The sequence below is a fragment of the Lemur catta genome, chromosome 14 (assembly GCF_020740605.2).
Source record: "Lemur catta isolate mLemCat1 chromosome 14, mLemCat1.pri, whole genome shotgun sequence".
Lineage (NCBI taxonomy): Eukaryota > Metazoa > Chordata > Mammalia > Primates > Lemuridae > Lemur > Lemur catta.
Genome location: NC_059141.1, coordinates 12,211,561 through 12,224,679, shown reverse-complemented (window position 1 = coordinate 12,224,679; position 13,119 = coordinate 12,211,561).

Genomic DNA, 13,119 nt, shown 5'->3' with positions numbered 1-13,119 from the left:
TATGAACAGATAAATATTAATGAAATGTGGTATATCCATACAATGGACTGTTATTTGGCAATAAAAAGGAATGTAGTATTGATATGTGCTACAACATGGATGGGCCCTTGAAAACATTATGCTAAGTGAAAAAAAAAGCAAGACAGAAAAGACACAGATTATATGATTCGTTTATATGAAATGTCCAGAAGAGGAAAATCTGTACAGACAAAAAGTAGATTAGTAGTCACCCAGGGCTGAAAGAAAATTAGAGGGAAATGTTTGAACAAATACAATAGTGTCTTTCTGGAGTGATGAAAATGTTCTAAAGTAAATTATGGTAATGGTTGTACAACACTGTGAATATACTAAAAACCATTGAATCCTATACCTTAAAAGGATGAATTATACAGTATGTGAGTTATGCCTCAATATAGCTGTTAAAAAAATGTTCCCCAGGTGGTTCTCTTGTGGCCCAGATTTGAGAAACACTTGCTGCTCAAAGTGTAGTCCACAGAGCAGCAGCACTGGCCTCATGCAGGAGCCTGTTAGAAAGGCAGATTTTCAGGCCTGGCCCCCGATCTACGGGACCAGAGTCTGCATTTTAATGAGAGCTCTGGGGGATGTCTTGGGCTGATAGTTTATGTTATTGATTTGAAGTCTTTCTCCTTTTTTAAATATAGGCATTACAGCTATAAATTTTCCTCTAAGCACTAAGTTAGCTGCATCCCATAAATTTTGGTATGTTGTGTTTCCATTTTTATTCATGTCAAAGTATTTTTGAATTTCTTTGTGATTTCATTCTTTGACCCACTGGTTATTTAGGAGTGCATTGTTTGATTTCTGCATACTTATGAATTTCTCAAATTTATTTTTGTTATTGTTTTTAATTTCATTCCATTATGTCAGAGGGCATACTTTGTGTGATTTCAATCTTTTTAAATTAATTGAGGTTTGTTTTATATCAGAGCATATGTTCCATGTGCATTTGAGAAGAATGTATGTTCTGCTACTGTTAGGTAGAGTATTTTATAGATGTCTTTTATGTCTAGGGGGTTTGTAGTGTTCAAGTCTTCTATTTCCTTGTTAATATTCTGCCTAGCTGTTTTATTGATTATTGAAAATGGGGTATTGAAGTCTCCAGTGATTATTGTTGAATTGTCTGTTCTCCCTTCATTATTATCAGTTTTTGTTTCATGTATTTTGGGGCTCTGTCATTAAGTGCATATATGTTTATAATTATTATATCTTCCTGATAGATTGATTTTTCTATATTATAAAATGCCCCTCTTTATCATTAGTACATTTTTTGTTTTAAAGTCTGCTTTATCTGCTATTAGTTTAGGTTGCTGTTCTCCCATCATTTTAATTTCAATCTTTTTGTGTCTTTGAACCTAAAATGTGTCTTTTGTAGACAGACAGCAAATAGTTGAATCTTGTTTGTTTTATACAGTCTGACAACCTCTGCCTTTTCATTATACTGTTTGTTCTATTTTAATTTAATGTTAGTATCGATATAGTTGTGTGTGTGTATAAAATACATATAATACATATCCAACCATGTAATATGAAAAATAGAGACTTTTATTGAAGAAGATAAAGGTACAAGAAACATTGTACATAGCACGACGCCTCATTCCCCTTCAAAGTAGGCACCTTGGGAACTCACACTGTTCTCCCAGAGTCTCTTAACCTAACCCATACATGTTCAACATTCTCAGATGTTCTGCTTGTTGCAGACCTTCCAGAACTTGGACCACTTTCAGCAGATTCTCTACCATCTTTGAAGCATTTGTGCAATACTTTTAGTTGCACTGCAATCATTGCATCATCCTCAAAAGGCTTCTGAATCATGCCAGTAGTTTCCATGGAGGAATGTTCAAGCTTAAGGCCAAATTTGATGCAGAGTTTTTGCTCTACTCACTCATTTTGAATGCAATGGCCACACAGGACACATGCTCACTCAACAGCATCTAGGCCCCACTAACTAGTACAGTGAGGTCATCATTGTTCACACATTCACATCGCACTCTCCTCAGCTGCCAGGTTACACTGACATTGTGCAAACTGTTCTCATTATATTAACAACTCCTGGATACTTTCTGGACAGCCCTCGTATATATGCTACTTACCTTTTTGTTTTCTATGTATTTCATACCGTTTTTACTCCTGTGTTCCTCCTTTCCTGCTTTTTTTGCATTAAGTGAATATTTTCTAGTATATCATTTTAATTCCTTTAATGATTTTTTTACTATATTTTTAAGTTATTTTATTAGTGTTTGTTCTAGATCTTACAATATGCACCTTATTATAATCTATATATCATAATTATATTAACTTAATTCCAATGGGATGCAGAAATGTTGCTCCTGTATAGCTTTCTTCCTTATTCTGCATTTTTGTACCATTATTGTTATGAGTATTATATCTATATATGTTACAAACCCAGCAGTACATTGTTATTATTTTATATAATTTTATGTCTTTAAAAAGATGAGAGAAGAATGGAGCAAAAGTACATATTTATAGAGTTGGCTATATTAACCTTCTTATTGACCATTTCTGGTTCTCTTTATTTGTTCCTTTTGATTTGACTCATTGGTGTCATTTTCTCACTCTAATTCAGCTTTGTTTCCACCCACCTTTTTTGAACTGTCGTTGTCAAATATATTTCTCTGTGTTGTAGACCCAACAATACAACTATATACATGTTTTATACAATTGCATTTTAAATTAGTCAAGAGTAGAAAGGAGAAAATGTTTGCAATTATACTGTCTTTTATAATTACATACATAATTACCTTTATTGGTACTCCTTATTTTTTTTCACACAGAGTCTAATTACCATCTGGGGTCACTTGCTTTCAGCCTAAAGAACTAACTTTAGCATCTCTTGTAAAGCAATTCTGCTAGCAACAAATTATTTGTTTTTGTTTATCTGGGAATGCCTTTTTTGTCTTATTTTTGCAAGTTAATTTTGCTAGACAAAAAATCCTTGGTTGACAGTTTTTTGAACCGTTTCAGCCCTTTGAATGTGATATCTCACAGACTTCTGACCTCCAGCGGTTCTGATGAGACAGCTGTTAATCTTATCAGAGTTCCTTTGTACATAAGGAGTCACTTTTCCCTTTCTCCTTTTAAGACTTTTCTTTGCATTTGTATTTTAACATTTTATCTATGACATGTCTGTGGATCTCTTTGCATTTATCATACTTGGAGTAAACAAGCTTCTTGATGTATAGACTAATGTTTTCATCAAATTTGGAAATATTTCTGCTGCTAATTCCTTGAATATTTTTTCTCCTTCTCTCTCTCTCTAGTGTTCCTTCTGGTATTCCTATGATTTGTATGTTGGTGAACTTAATGGTTTCCCACATTCCCCTGAGGCTCTGTTCATTTTTCCTTATCCTTTCTTCTCTGTGTTCTGCAGGTTTGGTTGCATAATTTTATCCATCTATCTTCAAGTTTGCTTATTTTTTCTTCTGCCAATTTAAATCTTCTGAGCCCTTCTAATGAATTTTTAATTTTGGTTATTATACATTCCAACACCAGGATTTCCATTTGGTCCTTTTTTAGTAATTGCTATTTCTTTATTGCTCTTCTCTATTTGATGTGACATTGTCATTATACTTTCCTTACCTTCTTTAAGCATGTTTTCCTTTAGTTCTGTGAACACATTTATATTGGCTACTTTGAAGTCCTTTTTTGTTGTACACACGTAGACACTCTCATGGGCAGGTGCTGTTGCCTGCTTTTCCACCCAGTGTAACTGGCCATTCTTTCCTGTTTCTTTGCATGTCTCGTAATTTTCTGTTGGAAACTGGACATTTTAGATAATATTTTGTAGCCACTGTGGGTACTGATCTCTCTGTGGGGCTTGTAATTTGCTTCGTTACTTGTTTAGGAACTGGGTAGATTATTTTAGTAACTCTGTCCATCCCTTTCCTCCCCTTTCCCCACAGTGTGATGTTGTTTGTCAGGGGCAGAGTCTTGAGTATGTCCCCAATCACCCTGGGTTGACAGTGTTTTTTTCAGAGCTCTTTTTGACTAACTATCTCCTTGATCATACCCAGCTGTTAAACTCCACTAATTGCCATTTTATGACAATATTGTTTATGGTAATGCCCTGGGGACATACATTTATGCACAGACTAATCCAATCAAACCCACACACCTTTGAAGGGATAGTTCCTAAGGTCAGTCTCTCAGATTTGCTCTGACTCTAGGAGGTCTCCTTCCAGCAATCTCTTTCCCTGGTTCTTTCCGCAAACTAGCCAGCCTACAGTTTAGTCTTTATCTCCATGAATCTACTAATCTCCTCCCAATTGCCTTTTACCACAGCTTCTACTGTTTTTGAGGGTGCACTTGGCTTGAACTCCTCCACAATTCCTTGTAAATGAAGTCAGTTCCTATGGGAAGAGAGTAGGAACTTTCTGCTTTATGGCCTTCCTCACCCTCCAGGCAAAATCTCTGAATTTCTATGAACTGCAGCTATGGAGCTGGGAGTGAGGACAATGGCATGATTTTATTCTGAGTGACAATCTCACTTCTAAGAGCTGAGCACTTGGTGAAAGGGTGTGGAAAACAGTAGATTTAGGTCTTCTCAGCTTGCCCCTTCTGCCAGGGAACCACGACCTCACAAACAAGGATGGTTAGGACCTCAGTATTCTTATTGCTACTTTGACTCATGTAGAGCCACTGTCCCTTGAATTAAGGCTGGGTGGAAGGAGGGAGCCCCCACCTTTTAGCTGCACTAGTTACTGATTTTTAAGTTAATTATATTATGGAGAGAACAGACTTTTTATAATAATAGTTATTTGAAATTTGTTGAGACCTGCCTTATGGCTAGAATGATCATATAATTTGATGTGCAAACAGGGACAATTTTCTCTGGGTTAAATGCTAAACTTAATAGATGTTAAGGCAAGAGGTGTAAACCAATAGTGTCCTAAAAACTAGAATTTATCTTAACCTATTTATGGCTGAATATGCCATCAAATTTTTAAATATTTCATGTGTATTTGAAAAGAATAAGTATGCATTGTCTGATGCAGTATTTTATACACCACCTGTCTTCAAGAAAAAAATTTGATTAGAATTTAACCTTCAGGGCATTATTATTACCATCATTTGGGACAATCAATGAGTAGATTTAAACACATTCTTTCCTCTATTTCTTCTCGGGCCTCAGGTTTTCCATATGGAGTCCCTTCCCTTCTTCCTTAAAGTGCAACTTTCAGGATTTCCTTTATTGAAGGTCTATAGTTGAAAACCTCAATTTTTGTTTGTGTGAAAGTGCCTTTTCCTCACTCTTGAAATATATTTTAACTAGGTATAAAATTCTAGTTGACAGTAATGTTTCTTGGAGCACTTTTAAGATAGAATTCTGTTGTCTTTTAGTTTCCATTTTTGCTGCTGCAGTTAGCTATCAGTTTTTTGAAGGTGGTCTGTCTACTTTCTCTGGCTGGTCTTTTCGTTAATTTTTAACTTCATATGGTGGAAAACTTGGAAGAATACAGAATAGTACAATGAACCCTAGTGTACTCTGGCTTTTAAAATGTTTAGTTTTTCCCTTTGGTGTATTAAAGTTTCATATGTGTGCATTTCTTTAAATATCTTCCTTGGGGGGATTCATGGGGTTGATTTCTTTTGGATATTACTTTCTGTCCCCATTTCAACTACACTCTAATTCTAGAACTTATATAGACCAAGATTTCTCAACTTCAGCCCTACTGACCTATTCATGCTTGTGCAGGGCTGTCCAAAACATTGTAGGCTGCGTGGCAGCATCCCTGGCCTCTGCCCACTAGATACTGGAAGCACATGCCCACCACACTGCCAGTTGTGACAACCAAAAATGTCTCCAAACGTTGCCAGATGTTTGGTAAAATTGCCCATGGTTGAGACTCATTAATTTAGATACATCTTAAACTTTTAAATTCACATTTCCTGTTTCTTAATGTTTCATGCATATATTCTAAATCTTCATTATCTCTGAACTGCAATTTGGATAACTTTTTCACTACTTCTTTCTTCGGTTATATCTTAGTCATTTTTATAAGTTTCCTTGTCTCTGCTTGTATTCAAGTTTATCTTTTATTTGTATAAACATAATCATTTTATGTTCTGTCTCTGATAATTTTAGGATCTGAAGTCAGTTACCGATTTTTTCCTTGTGTGCTCAGGAGTTGTTCATCTTTCCAACTTTGTATGTGGGAATCCTTTATCTGTGGGATAAAGGTGGGGTTTTGTTTGTTTGTTTTTGTTTTTAGAAAAGATTTAATTTAGCTTCTGCTGCATGCCTGGGATCTTTACCAGTTTAGGAACACTCAAATTGTTGGTTTGAGGATTTTCAGACTCTGAGGTCATAAGAATTCTGCCTGCAAACCTAAGTGAGGGCCAGCTTGTGGGTAGCAATTCTCAGGGACTATTTTGTTCCTTTTTTTTTTTGAGACAGGGTCTCACTCTGTTGCCCAGACTACAGTGCAGTGGCATCACCACAGCTCATTGCAACTTTAAACTCCTGGGCTTAAGCAATCTTCCCACCTTGTCCTCCCAAAGTGCAACCAGCCCTGTTTTGTTCTTTTTCCTCTGTTCCAAGGTTCAAGAGTGGTAATATTTCTGGTAGTACCATTGGTGGTAAGAAGGTAGTGGAGTTATTTCTAATTCACCATACACTGAAAATCTAGCTCAAGAGATCCTGGTTTTATTAGTTAAGGTAACTTATTTGACTCCCTCCTCCCAGGTGGACCTTGTACTTTGTCTCTGGTGCCTTGTGAGGCTGTGAAAATCTAAGCTCCATACACCTGGTTCTGCAAATGCCCCCAGGGTGAAAGCTATTCCATTTTCTGCCTGATTCTTGGGTTCACACCTTCATTTCATTTTTCACCATAGTTTTCCTTATTTTCTTGCTAGCTCATCAATGTACTTTAGAAGGTATTTACAATGGTTTTTTTTTTTTTGTGGCCAGTATTTTTAGCTATTTTTGGTGGGAAAATTGGTCAAGGTACTTAGTTTGTAATTTTGCTGGCAATGGATATTAGGTTACTTTTTTTCCTTTTCCCAGTTACAAACAGATTATTTTACTGGGCATGCCATTTAAGACTCTCTCTGCTTTATCCTCAACACACATCTAGCCTGAATTTCTCAGGCGAGTGTTTTACAGGAGTTGCAGATGGAGAAATAAACCAGAAGCACTATGAGATTGCTGTTTTCACAGACCTTTCCTTCGCCTTTGACTCTCTGGCTGGAACCAATTATAGGCCAACGTGTGTGAACCTGATGTAGTCCCCCAGTCGTTGCGGCTTGCACTGTAAACACCTGAATAAATCACTGTCTCAGCACAAATGGTTGCTGGGCTCATCAGTTCATAATTTCCAGTATTGAGGAAACGATTTCTGGCATTCACGTCTTTTTTAACTTGTTCCTCAGTGAGAGCATGATGGTTTTGAATGAGCTTGGACTGTGCCTACCTGCAAATGATGAATAGAAAAACATGCCAGGGAGATAGTTTGCTGTTACTAGCTGGGAATGACCAGTAACAACAACAATAATCATAATGAGCATGATGATGATGATGATGATAGTGCTGTTTGTGTACTCTGTACCATTCACCATGCTCAGGACTTACCTGGAGTAATCAATGCAGATGATCTCATCTAATGAATCTCATAAATATTTAGCCCTGATATTTAATTATTGCCAGAATCAAAACTCATTATTAACTTCTTTATAGCTAATAAGCCACTTTAGCAACTCACCTCATTCAATCCTTCTGGCATTAATTTTGGCAACTAGCTCATGTGGGCGGGACCATCAACCTTGTACTCTATGGACCTTTCAATGGTCTATTTTTATGGATGAAGTGGGTGTTTAGTTTTCTTACTGCAAAAACATTCTAAGATAACATTGTTGCAGTTATGCCGTATGTAGTGAAACCTTTAGGCACCGATCCCTATTTGTCTATAAGAGATGTTTTGGGGTATGCTCTTAAGAAAATCTTGACTCTGCAGTATGTCTTGGGGTCACCTCCAAAGTGGAGATGGAGTGGCCCCCTCTTGCTATGTGCTACATTAGTGATTTTCAAACATTTTGTGAAACGATCTTAAACCTAAAAAAGTTTGGCAAACTCATTTTTTTTGGTCCTGAAGAGTTGAGAATGAGTTGCTGCTGTGAATACTCCATCACTCCAGAATATTCTTTCTGTGCATTTCCTACACATGACATTCTTCCTCATTACTGCAATACAACCAACAGAATCAGGAAGTTGAGGTTGCTGTATTATTGCTGTCGAATCCTCAGACCTTATGCAACATTCCTGAATTGTCCTCATAATAAAAGATCCAGTTCAGGATCACATGTTGCATTTTGTTTCCTGTCTTTTTAGTGTCTTTTTCTTAGTCTTTCCTAAATGTTTATGATCATGATGGTTCTGAAAATAACAGGTCAGAAAATTTGTAGAGTGCGTCTCCATTTGAGTTTGTCTGGTATTTCCTAATGATTAGATTTAGGTTATGCACTTTGAGCAGGAATGTTACAGAAGTGACTAGGTTTCCCCAAGCTTCCTATCAGGCGGCACACAATGTTGATTGGTCCCATTTATGATGATGTTAACTTTAAGCACTAGATGAAGATGTCTGTCAAGCTTCTCTGCTATAAAAGGTTACTTTCCTGCCCCTTGCCTTGCAATTAAAAAGTGTTAATTTATGGGAACATTCTTTGAGACTATGTAAACACTCTGCTCCTCATCAAACTTTCAATTTATTCCTTTAGTTATATCAATATTGGCCCATGGTTTCATATTTTATTCCATGCTATGTATTTTGAGATCCAAATTTTCCCAGATGCAACCAGTGGCTGCCCTTTCATTTCCACGTCCTTATAATTCTTTGAGTATTTCGTTACTTTTGACACAACAAAATATTCCAGGCTCATCTTGTTTCCTGTCCTAGAATTAAATCAACTCTTTATCCAAAGAACTTTTGCCTCTTTTAGTGGGAAATGCTATTTCGAAACTACAATCTGGCCAGTAGGTATGTTCACCTCTATTAGGACATTGCTATTCCTAGGCCTTCTCACGGACAGAGCAAGGGATTTTATGTATGCATAATATAGGTATGTACATTTACATTTCTGTCCAGAAACTTGACTCCTATTATCCTTAATATATCAACTTATTTGACCAGTAACCTGTCACTGCTGCCTACTGAACACCCCCACCCTGAATATGACCTCCCCATCACCCCCAAGCTTTGGTACCCTCACCATGGTGCCCTGACACATGAAAGTCCGCTAGTAGGGTTGCCTTGCTAGCCCCATGCAGGCTCTGCCTCCTAGTGAGGACTTCCACAGGGGAGCTCTCCTCACTCTGCTCGGACTCTGCTTCCCACACTAGGCTGCACCCATCCTGCCTCCCTGCACGAACACCTTCCTCACCTCTCCCGAGCACTGACTCCCTATGCCCGCCACCTCTGCACATGGAGCCTCCTTGGTGTGCCCAAGTGCTGACGTTCTGTGCTCGGTGGCCCTTCTTCCCCACTTGGATCCTATGCGGTGCACAAGGCACTCCTCTGTGTAGACCTCCTCCTTACTCTGGGTGGTGTCTGACACCCTGCCCATGTCCCTGACCACTGCACACCAGCCTTGCTCAGTTCCCTCTAATGTATTTAGGACTAAATTATTGGTAAAGGAGAAGGACAACTTAAAACTTTTATAGCCATAGAACTGTTCCTTCAGATGAAATCTTACATGGATCATCAATATATAAAACAGGTTCACGTGGCATTTTTATACTATGTAATCATTTTGTTAACTTAGATATAGAACATGCTTTTATAAAGCTAATATACGAACAGTGAGATTGTTAAAAAATTGTTATCCCATTTTATTTTGAACTAATTTTAGATTTGCAGAAGAGTTGCAAAGATAGTATAGAGAGAAGTGTATGCTTTACCCGAGGTTGACATCTTATATAACTGGTACATTTTCAAAACTATGAAATAAATATTATTACAATACAGTTAGCTGAACTGCAGACTTTCTTTAGACTTTACCAGTTTTCTAACAGTGTTCTGTTAGAAACTCCAGGATACAGGAACCACATTGCATTTAGTCATCATGTCTTCCCAGTTCAAGAGGTTGTTTTAATGACTCCAAAACTGAAATCGGGAGTTTTGGGGGACAGCTGCAGTCTGACATCCACTTCCCATCTAATTTGTGACTATATTAGGTTCGTTCATGCGGGTTTAGGAGTGTCCTGATTCAGACAGATAAGAAGCTACAATTGGAAATGATTATTTCTTCACCAGCTTCCCTGGCCATCCCAGAAGATTTTTCAATTAAACCAGTACAGCAAGGGTTTCACTGTCAGGACTACAAAAGAACACATCAACCCAGAAGCATGATTCACTAATTTGGTAGTTTCCAAAATGTTAGAATTTGTTGCATAACACACTTTAGTGGAAGTGATTTGATGATATATTTATGATATTTAAAATATATTAAAAGCACATTTTTAAAAAGACATCTGCAGAACCCCTGAGGCACCCCTTTAGGAACTTAGAGTTTGACCATCTCTGCTCGAAATACCTTAAAATCTGCATGCATTCAGGCCAGTAGTGAGTAAGCATCCTGGATCCAGTTGCATGGCCCATTAGAACTGGCTTTCCTGGACAGTGTGCTGGGGTGATGTCTTTGCTCCCTGTCTGCAGGAGACTCTCCACGACAGGCTGATTTACAGTAGGGATGTTGTTGAGGACGTTGATCACCGTTACATCACTGAGGGTCATCTTTGTGAGGCACTCTGGGGCACATTCTTTCCTGTCTTAGTCTCAGGAATTGCCATGCCCCTTCCAAGAAGCTGGCTTCTCTTGCTCTCAGGAGCGCCATCAGTCAGTGCGCCTGCAAAAACTCACGCTCCTCTTTCTTTCCTGCCGTGGGCTGCAGCCAGCTTGACGGCCCAGCTGCGTGTGGCCAGGGTTTGTATGGCACAAGGGCTGGGTTCCCGTGCTTGTCTCATTTTGCAGCTTCTTTCTCACCTCCTTGAAGTTTTTAATCTCACTAAATTAATTGCATGGAAGCAGCCAATATCCTTTTTGGAACCAAGCAAGCAATAAACAAACAAACAAAGAAATAAATAAGACAATAGATTGGTAGGTGGAATAGGAAAGTAGCTGGAAGAGAACTCAGCAACTCCTGAGTGCGTGTTCCCAGCTGTGCTGGTTTTCTTAGGGTCTTTTTCTTAACAGTTGTTGAGCGATTCATGTTGGCAGCAAAGCCTTACTCTCCTTGGTTGTCCTTATTACAGCCAACAAGTTAATAGATTGGCATATTTTTTTAAGTAGAGTTTGATGTTCATTGTATAAATTAATTCTTCAACATTGAACATTTAAAATTTATAGAAAAGTAGAGAGAAATCACTCACAGTCCTGCCACCTGGAAAGAACCACTGTTAACATTGTGTCACTCGTGGGGACTTCCAGAGCTGGCAAATCCAGCAGAGACCGTGCAGTTGAGAGCTGTGCAGAGTCTTCTCATGCTGAGAAACATGGATCTACCTGGCCTTGCTGGTGGCCCTGCCTCAGAGATGTGCCTGCCAGCACCTAGCAGAGTTCTTAGCACACAGTCAGAGCTCAACAAAAATTAGATACTAATTCTTGTCGTCACCATTTAAAGTGAAGCCAGTGGCCACTCTAGCATAATCCTCAGGTGGTGAATTCTTACTTGAACCAAACTTTCATCAACTCTGACTTCAGCCAGGGCGGGGTCATCCTCACCGTGCAGGCAGTTCCAGCCTGGACTCCGGACAATGGGCCATCTCAGCCTCTCTCTCTTTGGAAACATGTTCCCCTGGAGCTATTTGCAGATTCCTGCCTCCTTATTTTTGTTTCCCCATTGGCCCTACCTTGTCTTCAAGTCACTCACCAATTTTGCCTCCTTCCTGGGTAAAGGTGGAGAAAAACTTAGTGGAGTAAAGGCCAGGTGACACCAATGTCCCTACGTGTGAAGAACACAGACAGCGGCACTTGCCATGGCAGCTCGGCTCTCACGCTGGCCTTGGCAAACCCGGACAAGCCTTCAGATGGGCACCTCGGGGGCAGGGATACTGTGGTCCTCTTTGTGAGGTCTGAGACTCCTTAGTGTGGAGCTTGACAGAAAACTCTCGAAAGACTCGTGGCTTCCTGTTGACATATGCAATGGTTTAGGGGAAAGAAATCCTTCCTGGGTAAGTTACCCAGTGTAGTAAGGTATTTGGTGGGAAATAGGAAATGCCTCGTCCATTTTCTGCTGCATTTTGTATCTTTTGCCTCTTACTTTGGCCATCTTGGGTAGGACTTCTTCTTCTTTGACCCTTTTCATCTATTCTTGTATTTAGACAAACTGCCTCTCCTTGCAGGAGGGCTGAGTCTGCGCTGGAGCAGGCTTTGAAAAGTGTTTGAAAGGCCCAGCTGTGATGTTGTAAATTAGCATACTGGCAGGTCCCATCTGTCCAGGTCACATTGTGTGACTGAAGCTGCTCTGTCTTTTGTTGTTGGAATTCTTAAGCTGGATTCTGGTCTTATCAATGTCATTATCAATAGAGAGGCCAGAATGTGAGCTTTGGAATCTCACCTCCCAGCGTGCTCACTTAGAGGTGAGATGCATCTATGAGCCTCATCTATAAAATGGGGAAAATAAGTCTTCCCACGGGCTGGCCTGAGCAGTGAACGAGATGATGTTTAAAGTGCCTGGACACGTGGTCGGAGCTCAGCGAGTGTAGCTGCGATGGTGACAGCGCTGCCTGCACTCAGGGAGCCTTCCCTGCCAAGTGGGCACAGCAGCAGTCAGGCCCTCCTGGGGCCGGAGACAGGTGTTTACCGTCCCTGGCATAGCACTCGGCACAGGGCAGGCGCTCTGGTCCTTCTCAGCATCATACAGGAACTGGTTGGCTGCGATGCCTTCTAGAAGAATGTTACCTGGTTATAGAGGACTCCAGCATAAATATCGAATCTTCCACCCCCAAGTCCAACTTGTCTCCTGACCTCCAAATGCACTTTCTCACCAAACACTCTGCCAGCGGTTGAACACCCTGGGCCCGGCGTCCAGCTCAGTCTCACTGCCCCCTGGATCCCATTCCGCAAGCAGCTCCGATACTGCTCTTCC